This window comes from Taudactylus pleione, unplaced genomic scaffold (assembly GCF_031769625.1).
Source record: "Taudactylus pleione unplaced genomic scaffold, aTauple2 ptg000278l, whole genome shotgun sequence".
Classification (NCBI taxonomy): Eukaryota; Metazoa; Chordata; class Amphibia; order Anura; family Myobatrachidae; genus Taudactylus; species Taudactylus pleione.
The window spans coordinates 5,777,335-5,786,659 of record NW_028284680.1 but is presented as its reverse complement, the minus strand read 5'-3'; positions in this window follow the sequence as shown (position 1 = coordinate 5,786,659).

Below are 9,325 nucleotides of genomic sequence, written 5' to 3'. Positions count from 1 at the left end.
GCGTCGAAATCTCGACTTCTGTCATTAGACCTACGCCGGGAGCCCGACACCTGGGCTTACCGATCGAAGGTAAGTCGGGCACGGACAGGGAGGGTTAGGTTAGGGGCTAACGGGGGGGGACTTAGGGTTAGGCATCCCTCCCCGGGAGACTAGGGGAAGGGGGGGTTTAGGGTTAGGCACCCCCGGGGGAGACTTAGGTTTAGGCTGCGGGGAAGGGGGGGTTAGGTTTGGGCACTTAGAGGGGGTTAGGCACCCCTAAAAGAGGGTTAGGGGGGGTAAAAAAAAGGTTAGTTAATACTTACCTTTTGTAGCTTCGGGATCTTCACCCCTGCTGGGCTTCCACTGTCGGGATTGGCCAGCGGTAAATCATACTGATTCCGCCCCAGTATCTTATACATAGATCTATTTCCCACACTTGCCCCAGTAAATTCTTATACATAGCTCTATTTCCGTCTCTTGCTTTATATTCTTATACATAGCTCTATTTCCCACACTTGACTCAGTATATTCTTAGACAGCTATTTGCCTCACTAAACAAAGCTGTATTTCATACTTCCTCCTAACTGTCAGCTGTGTTTGAAAAATGACAGTAAAGTTGGGTACACATTGGGTGATATATCGGCCGAATGGGCGACGATATGTCTGTGAAAGACATCGTACATAGATATATCTTATCTGCTCTGCAGTACAGTAGATGGGCCATATATCGCAGCATCTCCGACAGCCCAAATACTTGCTGCAGGAACCACCAGCGACTGACTGCTCAACTGGGCAGGCATTGAAATGCCTGCCCAGTGGTGATGTCAGGGAACACACAGCGAGCGGCTGATCGGTAAGTCTGTATAGTTTACCTGATTGGCTGCTGTGTTGGCGGATCCATCGGCACAGTGTGTACCCAGCTTTAGGAGCTGATTGGTTGGTACTTTATCTCTCCAAGGCTTAGTACATCTACCCCTATACATAGCTATATTGCCCACATTTACCTCACTATATTTTGATATATAGCTCTGTTCCTCACATTAATCCTTCTGTACCACAGGTTCTCAATCTTGGTCCTCAGGACCCCAAACAGTGCATGTTTTCCAGGTCTCATCACAGGTGAAATAGCTCCACCTGTGGATCTTTTAAAATGTTTCAGTGAGTAATGAATACACTTGTTCCAGGAGACCTGGAAAATGTGAACTGTGTGGGGTCCTGAGGACAGAGTTTGAGAACCATTGTTCTATCCACAAAACATGGAGAACTGGAGTTTAAAACCCCCTGGTCTACAGTTTTATGAGGATGTCCCGCTATCTTTTCTGACGGTGATTTTGAGACCAGACCCTTTGCCATTGCCCAGATTTTGGGACAAAGATGCAAAAGAACAAAGAGGGCCTGATTCAGAGATATTTTCACAGCTGAGCGATTATCGGTAAACTGTATGCATCTACATTGCACAGCGCATGCGTTAAGGTATATTACTGTCGTTGCTCGCAGTGACTTTACTCGCAGTGTGATTGACGGAGCGTTTGTGGCGAGTGGTGTCCTGACTGTTTTCAGCTCGTGTCACATCCTCACCTGCGATCCCGTACGCAGTGGAAATGGCTCTGGTACCTCAGTTCCTGCAGCCATTCTGAGTAGCCATAGTTATTTTATTATTACATTTTATTTATAGGGCGTCACAAGTGGTCCGCAGCGCCATACATACAGTAAAGGGTAGACAACATTACAGTAACCAACTTATAAACAGCACAAGTAACAATTAGCAACACAATTCTCCATACACAATAAAGCTGGGAAGGCGAAGGCTGTCATAGAAGTGCTAGAGAAGAAGGCTGTGAGACGGTGGGGAGGAGGACCCTGCTCCTAGGAGCGTATAATCTAGGGGAGACTGACAGGACATGAGGCATGAGTGTGTAGAGGGGGACCTGAGTGCATGAAGTAGGCGAGGTAGAGATGGCTAAGGCGGGAGGGACAGAGACTTGGTGATGGTTATGTGGTGGAAGGGAATGCCTTGATAAACAGGTGGGTTTTAATTTAGGCTTGAGAGCCCCCAAAGCCCGAGAATGTTGTGGGTTTGGGGGGTATGATCACACCCACCCCCCACAGGCAGAGTAAAGGAGACTGCTGCTGCTCAGTGGCAGCGAGCAGTCTCACTGGTCTCCCACTGCAGCCTAGCACACAGCAGCGTGTGCGGGGCTGCTGAAAGGTAAGGAGGGGGGGGGTGCCCTCTCTTGACGCCCCTGCCAACAGGTCCTGCAGCTTAGGTTAGCCACATGGGTGCTAAGCCTGCAGCCTTAGTATATTTTTATTTATGACATTGGTTGCAGTTTGCACTGTGTGTGCTTTAGCCCAGTCACCTGTATATGAGACAAATTGGAGTGTTTCTGGTAGGCTGGTAAACTGAGTCAGGCAACGAAATTCATCTGTTTGTATGTGACATCATCAACTATTGAAGGAGAGTGACAAGCAGCCAAATTCACAACATGACTGGTGCCCAAATTGCCAACTCTGCACTGGTCACCCATACAAGTGGGCAAGTTTACAGACCCAGCCTCTTGTATAATGTAAATGACTGGGTAGCGCCATGTAAGAAGCATTTCTGGTCTACTGAGCAATTTACAGTGATATATAAAATGATCGTCATCTTTATAGTTTTTTCACCTTAGAAGAGATAGACTCAGTATAGCCCCTATGCATCCGTATGTGTAAGGTCTGGTGCAATAATAGGTGTTTATTAAGATGTCTAAACCAAAGCCATCATGTTGAAGCTCTTGGGTAAGGCAAATGTCTTGTGTAGTCGTCTTACAGGTAGTGATCGTGTCTTGGGCAAGGATGTCACCTCAGACATTTCGGGCAAGTTATAAATAAATATTTTATATAAATATTAAGCATCCTATAAAAGTATGTGCAAGTGGACTGCAGCAGATATTGGAGATATTTGCTGCTGTCCCCTATTTTCGATCGCAAAGGCAAATTTGCTAAGCTTGGTCCGGATAGCTAACGCCATTGTAGCTTATAAAGTACAAAACACAACGTTTTCCAGGAGAGGGATCCAAATGATTATTTCTCAATACTATTCGCTTACACGTGCGTGGTCTGATGGCTGCGCATGTGCAGTATCTCGGCTGGGGTCTGAACTCATTTTATTCCTAACATTGCAGAGACAGACTCCTATCGGTGTCCCTGTATGTGACTTTTGATACATTTGAGCTTGAAACTTTGGGCCTGATTCACTGCGCATCGCTATTGCGATTACGCCCAGAGCTCGGCTGCAAAAATATGGTAATGAATGCAATTGCAAAGCCGTCGCACAGTAATACCTTCCAGTCCTGCGTATACATCGGGAACATCGACTAACATCAGCCCCTCACGCACAATTACAGCAGCCCTGACCTTACTCAGAAATTGCTAACCTCATTGTACACAGTGAGTACTCAAGCCGCGTATGCCGTGGCAGTGGCTAATTTATGCACGCTTATGCAACAGCGTTCAAACGGACAGGCACGCCTGCGTTTCTCTGACCACTCCCACATCACCTCCAGTCACTCACTCTGCGATGGCTTTCTTTCTGCATGAGTTATCGCAGTGCGATCACAATGCTAACTCACGCACACTATGGTGCATACTCATACGCATTACGCACCATCGACCGATCTGCCTACGCTGTTGCAGTTGTGATCCGTGATGAATCAGGCCCTTTATTTCTCATTATTGCGATATGCAGATGATAAGAAATTATATAATTGTCGGACCAGGTCCCGATAATTGGACAATATGTCCCTAAATGAGTAGACAAACTGATTAAGAATTGAGTTATAAACTATAAATGAGTAAAACCCGACCTCTCTGCTCTACACAAGATCTGCGTTTCTCATACACTCAAATCACATGCTCCCATTCACGATTACAGGACTTTTATCTGGCTGCACCCACTCTGGAATGCTCTCCCACGCACAATAAGGGGTATATTTACTAAAATGCGGGTTTATAGAAGTGGAGATGTTGGCCATAGCAACCAATCAGATTCTAGCTATTTTCTTTTAGAAGGTGCTAGATAAATGGTAAGTAGAATCTGATTGGTTGCTATGGGCAACATCTCCATTTCTATAAACCCACACTTTAGTAAATATACCCCTTGAAGGTATAGAGACTAGACTTTCCTCTAGTCTCTATACCTTCAAGCGTTCCCTGAAAACTCACCTCTTCAGACAAGCGTATCAAATTCCAGAAGCACCCACATAACCTCTATAAATTATTCTACCCAACTACTTCCCCCTATATACAGTCCACACATAACTTTACATATTTTCTCTTTCCACACTTTCACATCCTCCTGACCCCAGGCCAACATTACTGTGTGACTGGATCGTACATCCCATCAAGAGCCTCTGCAATCTGGCTGGACCGCTATGCAATATGTAGCACCTATCCTTGTGTATCACACTCCTATTTCCCTGTAGAGTGTAAGCTTGTGAGCAGGCCCCTCTTACCTCTATGTCTTTCTGTTATTACCTAGTCTTGTTTTATTACTGTTCCCAATTGTAAAGCGCAATGGAACATGGTGGCGCTATATAAGTAACCGATAATAATAGTGTGGCCTTACAGAAGCTTTAGAAAGCAGTTGGTGACACGGACATAGATGGTAATTCAATCTTTTGCAACCAGGTACTAGAAAGTCTTATTTTCATTCCCCATTAATAGGGCATACAGACTGACTAAAGAAATTGTAGATGATGGTGAAACTCTGTCAGATGTTATACCATCAAACTAATATTTTAATGCAGCAGAAGGCTTCTGTAGGAAATAGACACCTGCATGCATCTGCGATCCGAGTGCAGCACCCATAGTTTCTGCCTCTGATCACCATTGGTCTCGATAGTACAGGTTGAGTCTCCCATATCCAAAATGCTTGGGACCAGGGGTATTTTGGATAACGGAATATTTCGTATTTTGGAACAATTGCATACCATAATGATATATCTTGGGAATAGGACCCAAATATACACACAGAATGCATTTATGTGTTATATACACCTAATACACACAGCCTGAAGGTAATTTTATACAATATATTAAATAATGTGGCTCAAACAAAGTTTGTGTACATACATGAAATGAATTTATGTTTCATATACACTTTATACACACAACCTGAAGATAAATTTATACAATATTTTTAATAATTTGTGCCTTAAACAAAGTTTGTGTACATTGAACCATCAAAAATTAAAGGTTTCATTATATCGGCCATGCCAAAAAAATTCAGTATTTCGGAATATTTGGAAATGGGAGACTCAACCTGTAGCTGCTTTGGCCAGGCTGCGTAAGCCTGGCTGTCTGAACTGGACATCCAGGTCCAGGAAGTGTGCGTCCTACGATGCAGACCCTGTGCTCGGCGCACCTTCAAAACGGGCGACACTCCCCTGTTTTATAGAATGGTCATTATGTCTGGCCCCAAACACAGCAGCATGTCAATCATGCTGCGGCTAAGGGGGGATTAAATACCAGACCAGACACTGTAATATAGATTCAGAGCACAGTAATTCCAGGTAGCCAACTGGGTTCAAACAGCAATGCTGGCTGATGCTGAAGATCTGACACCTGTCTGGTGCATGAAGCAGGCTTAAGTAGTATGCAGAATGAACAGGTCCTGTCTGCATTTGGCCAAGGGCTTAAAGGATGGGCGTGCGCTCCCATTTTACCATTGCTGCTGAGTACTCCAAAGGCAGAGTGCCAGACCCTGGTAAATACCCCGGAAGGTACAGAGTGTGACAGTACACCCCCTCTTAAAGGTGGACTCGGGACATCGTAAAAAGGTCTTAGGAAATTGTAGATGGAACCTTCTCAAAAGAACAGGGGCAAAGATGTTTGCTGCATCCATCCAAGCACATTCTTCTAGGAGCCCCTGGTCTCTACACTCGACCAAAAGCTGAAGTCTCCCTCTGGAAATTCTGCAATCAGAAATTTGCTTGACTTCAAACTCGCACCTATGTTGGGTCTTGATCTCTGGTGGTGAACTAGGGCAGTAAGAGAAAGGATTAATAGTTTCCGCAGAAGATCTATTGAGACTTCCTTTGACTTCATCTAAGATTTTAGTAAGTAAGGGGTTTCTGTACTAAGCCTTGGATAGAGATAAAATGGATGGAGATTAAGTACCAACCAATCAGCTCCTAACTCACTTTACAGTGTGTGTTTGAAAAATGACAGGAGCTGATTGGTTGGTACTTTATCTCCATCCACTGTATCTCTCTCCAAGGCTTAGTACATAGACCCCATAGACATTTCTGGATCAAAGGATGGAGGAGAATAAAAAAAAAATCTTGGAAGAAGAGGATGGGCTCCATATTGACTTGATTGGAGCTTGGATCCGGAGTGGAGACAGGAGCAGAATGTGGGACCGTTTGCTGGTATTGAAAAGATGCCGGTCATAATGGGGTGTGACTCATGAATGGAGGAAGGTGCAGAAAGTTCAGACTGTGGTAATTGAGGGAGACGAGGTACGTCAGACACTGAAGCCGGGACTGGAGGCGTACGAGGACACAGAACCTTCAGGCATGGCAGGACCCTCTATCGGACAGGCAATGGGAGAATGCAATCTGGATGGCGTCAGAGGTGGAACGAGCTGGAATATAGGCAGAGAGATAGCAGGTTGGACCATGAAAGACTGCAGCAATGCAAACAAGGGAGCACAGTAACTAACACACAGCTAGGCTGTGTAACACGTTGCACTGGCAACTAAAGAGCCTCTTGACAGCCCTTTAGTACCCACAGGCAGTGCAGGATTGGTTGCTAGCCCTCCAGCCCAAGCTGCAAGCTTATTGGTTGAAATAGACATGTGACCTGAATCCAAGATGGCGGCGCCCAGTGATCGATAGCGCTGCTCAGGAATGCACTGCCTGCTGTTCTGCCAGCCACTCTGCCCGATCTCCAGGCCCAGGATCATCTCCAAAAGCCAGGACTCCTGCAGGTAGGGCCCAGCCAGAGGGTTCTGAGAAGTAGGGTCCGCGCTGCCCGCGGTCCTGGTCGTGACAGTACCCCCTCCTTTAGGAATGGCCTCCGGACAGTTTTTGAGTTTCTTCGGATTTTTGGAATGGAAATCACGGATCAGACGAGGAGCCTGAACATCATCTGCTTTCACCCAAGATCGTTCCTCAGGGCCGTAGCCCTTCCAGTCGAGAAGGTATTGCAGTTGACCATAACGGAACCTGGAGTCCAAAATTTGTTTAACCTCGAATTCCACTCCTCTCTCTGTCTGAATTTTAGGAGGCGAGGGTTAAGGTTTTGAGAAATCGATTGAGAATTAAAGGCTTTAGCAGGGAAATATGGAACGAATTAGGAATTCTAAGGTACAGAGGAAGTTTTAACTTGTAGGCCACAGGATTGATGATATCGGTGATAGGGAAAGGACCAATAAAGCGAGGGGCGAACTTCATGGACGGAACTCTGAGTCATAAACTCTGAGTCGAACACCTGATCGCCCACCTTGAGACTTGGAACGGCCATTCTTCTGTCAGCCCCAAATTTGTACCAGTGGGATGCTTTTTGAAGGGAGGAATGCACTTGAGTCCAGATCTTAGAGAAATTTTGTAGAGTTGTAGACGCGGCCGGAACATCGAAGATAGATAAGTCTTTAAACTCGGGTACTCTGGGGTGAAGGCCGTAGACGATGAAGAATGGAGTCTGTCCAGTGGAAGTGTGGTAGGAGCTATTGTGTGCGAATTCTGCCCATGGAAGGGAGTCGTACCAGTTGTCTTGAGATAAGGTCATATAAATCCTTAGGAATGTTTCTAAGTCCTGGTTCACTCTCTCGGTAGATCCGTTGGTTTGGGGATGGTATGTCGTAGAAAATTTTCATTTGACCTGCAGCATGGAACATAAGGATCTCCAAAATTTGGCTACAAACTGGACTCCACGATCAGAAACGATTTCTGCAGGGAGTCCATGTAGGCGAAAGATATGAAGAACGAAAAGTTGGGCCAACTCAGAAGCTGTGGGTAATTCTACCAAGGGAATGTAGTGTACCATTTTTGGGAAGCGGTCAATTACCACCCAGATAGTGGAAAAGCCCTTGGAGATTGGTAAACCAGTGACAAAGTCAATCGACAAATGAGACCAGGGTCGAGTCGGAGTGGAGAGAGGTATCAGGGCTCCTGCTGGTGGTTGTCTGGGTGTTTTATGCTGGGCGCATAGGGTACAGGAGGAAATGAACTCAGCAATTTTGGACTTCATGGCGGGCCACCAGTAGAATCATCGTAGAAATTCTAGAGTCTTGCAAATGCCGGTATGCCCAGCAAAACGAGATTTATGTGCCCAAGTAAGCAGAAGTTTACGAAGGGTAGGAGCAACGAAGGTTTTCCCAGGATGTGGGTGGATCTGGATGGAGGCAAATACCTTGGATTCCAGTACGGTGGTCTCTTTTAAAGCTTCAGAGGAGGTTCCAGAGGAAAAAGAACAGGAGAGAGCATCTGCCTTCTGATTTAAGGAACCTGGACGAAAGGTTAGGGTGAAATTAAATCTGGAGAATAAAATTGCCCATCTGGCTAATCGAAAGCTGAGACACTGAATGTTCTTTAAGAACAGTGAGTTCCAATGGTCGGTGTAGACAGTAATGGGAAATTGGGCTCCTTCGAGGAGGTATCACCACTCAGTAAAGGCTGCTTTGCCTGTCAACAATTCTTGTTCCCCGATTGGGTAATTCCTCTCTGCAGGCGAGAATTTTTTAGAGAAGTATCCACAAGGATGGATTCTGTTATCCTCAAATTTTTGCGATAGGACCGCTCCCACAGCTTCGGACGATGCATCTACTTCTACGAAAAAAGGACGATTGACGTCGGGCTGCCTTAGGATGGGTGCAGAAATGAATGCCTGTTTCAGCACCTGGAAGGCTGTTTTCCGCTTCAGTGAGCCACTGTGAGGGATTAGCACCTTTACGAGTTAGTGCCAAAATAGTCGCTACTAGGGTGGAAAAGCCTTTTATAAACCTCCTGTAATAATTTGCGAACCCCAAGAATCTCTGGACAGCTTTTAACAAGTTGGGGCGGGACCAATCCAAAATGGCTTGCACTTTCTTGGAGTCCATCTGTAATCCTGATCCAGAGATGATATACCCTAGAAACGAAATGGGGGGTACTTCAAATATGCATTTTTCCAGATTGCAATATAAATTATTCTCCCTCAGGCGAAGTAGGACCTCCTTCACATGTGAACGATGTTGAGAGAGGGAAGAGGAAAAGATCAGGATATCGTCTAAGTATACCATCACTGAAACATACAGCAAATCTCTGAAAATTTCATTCACGAACTTCTGAAAAACCGCAGGTGCATTGCAGAGCCCGAATGGCAT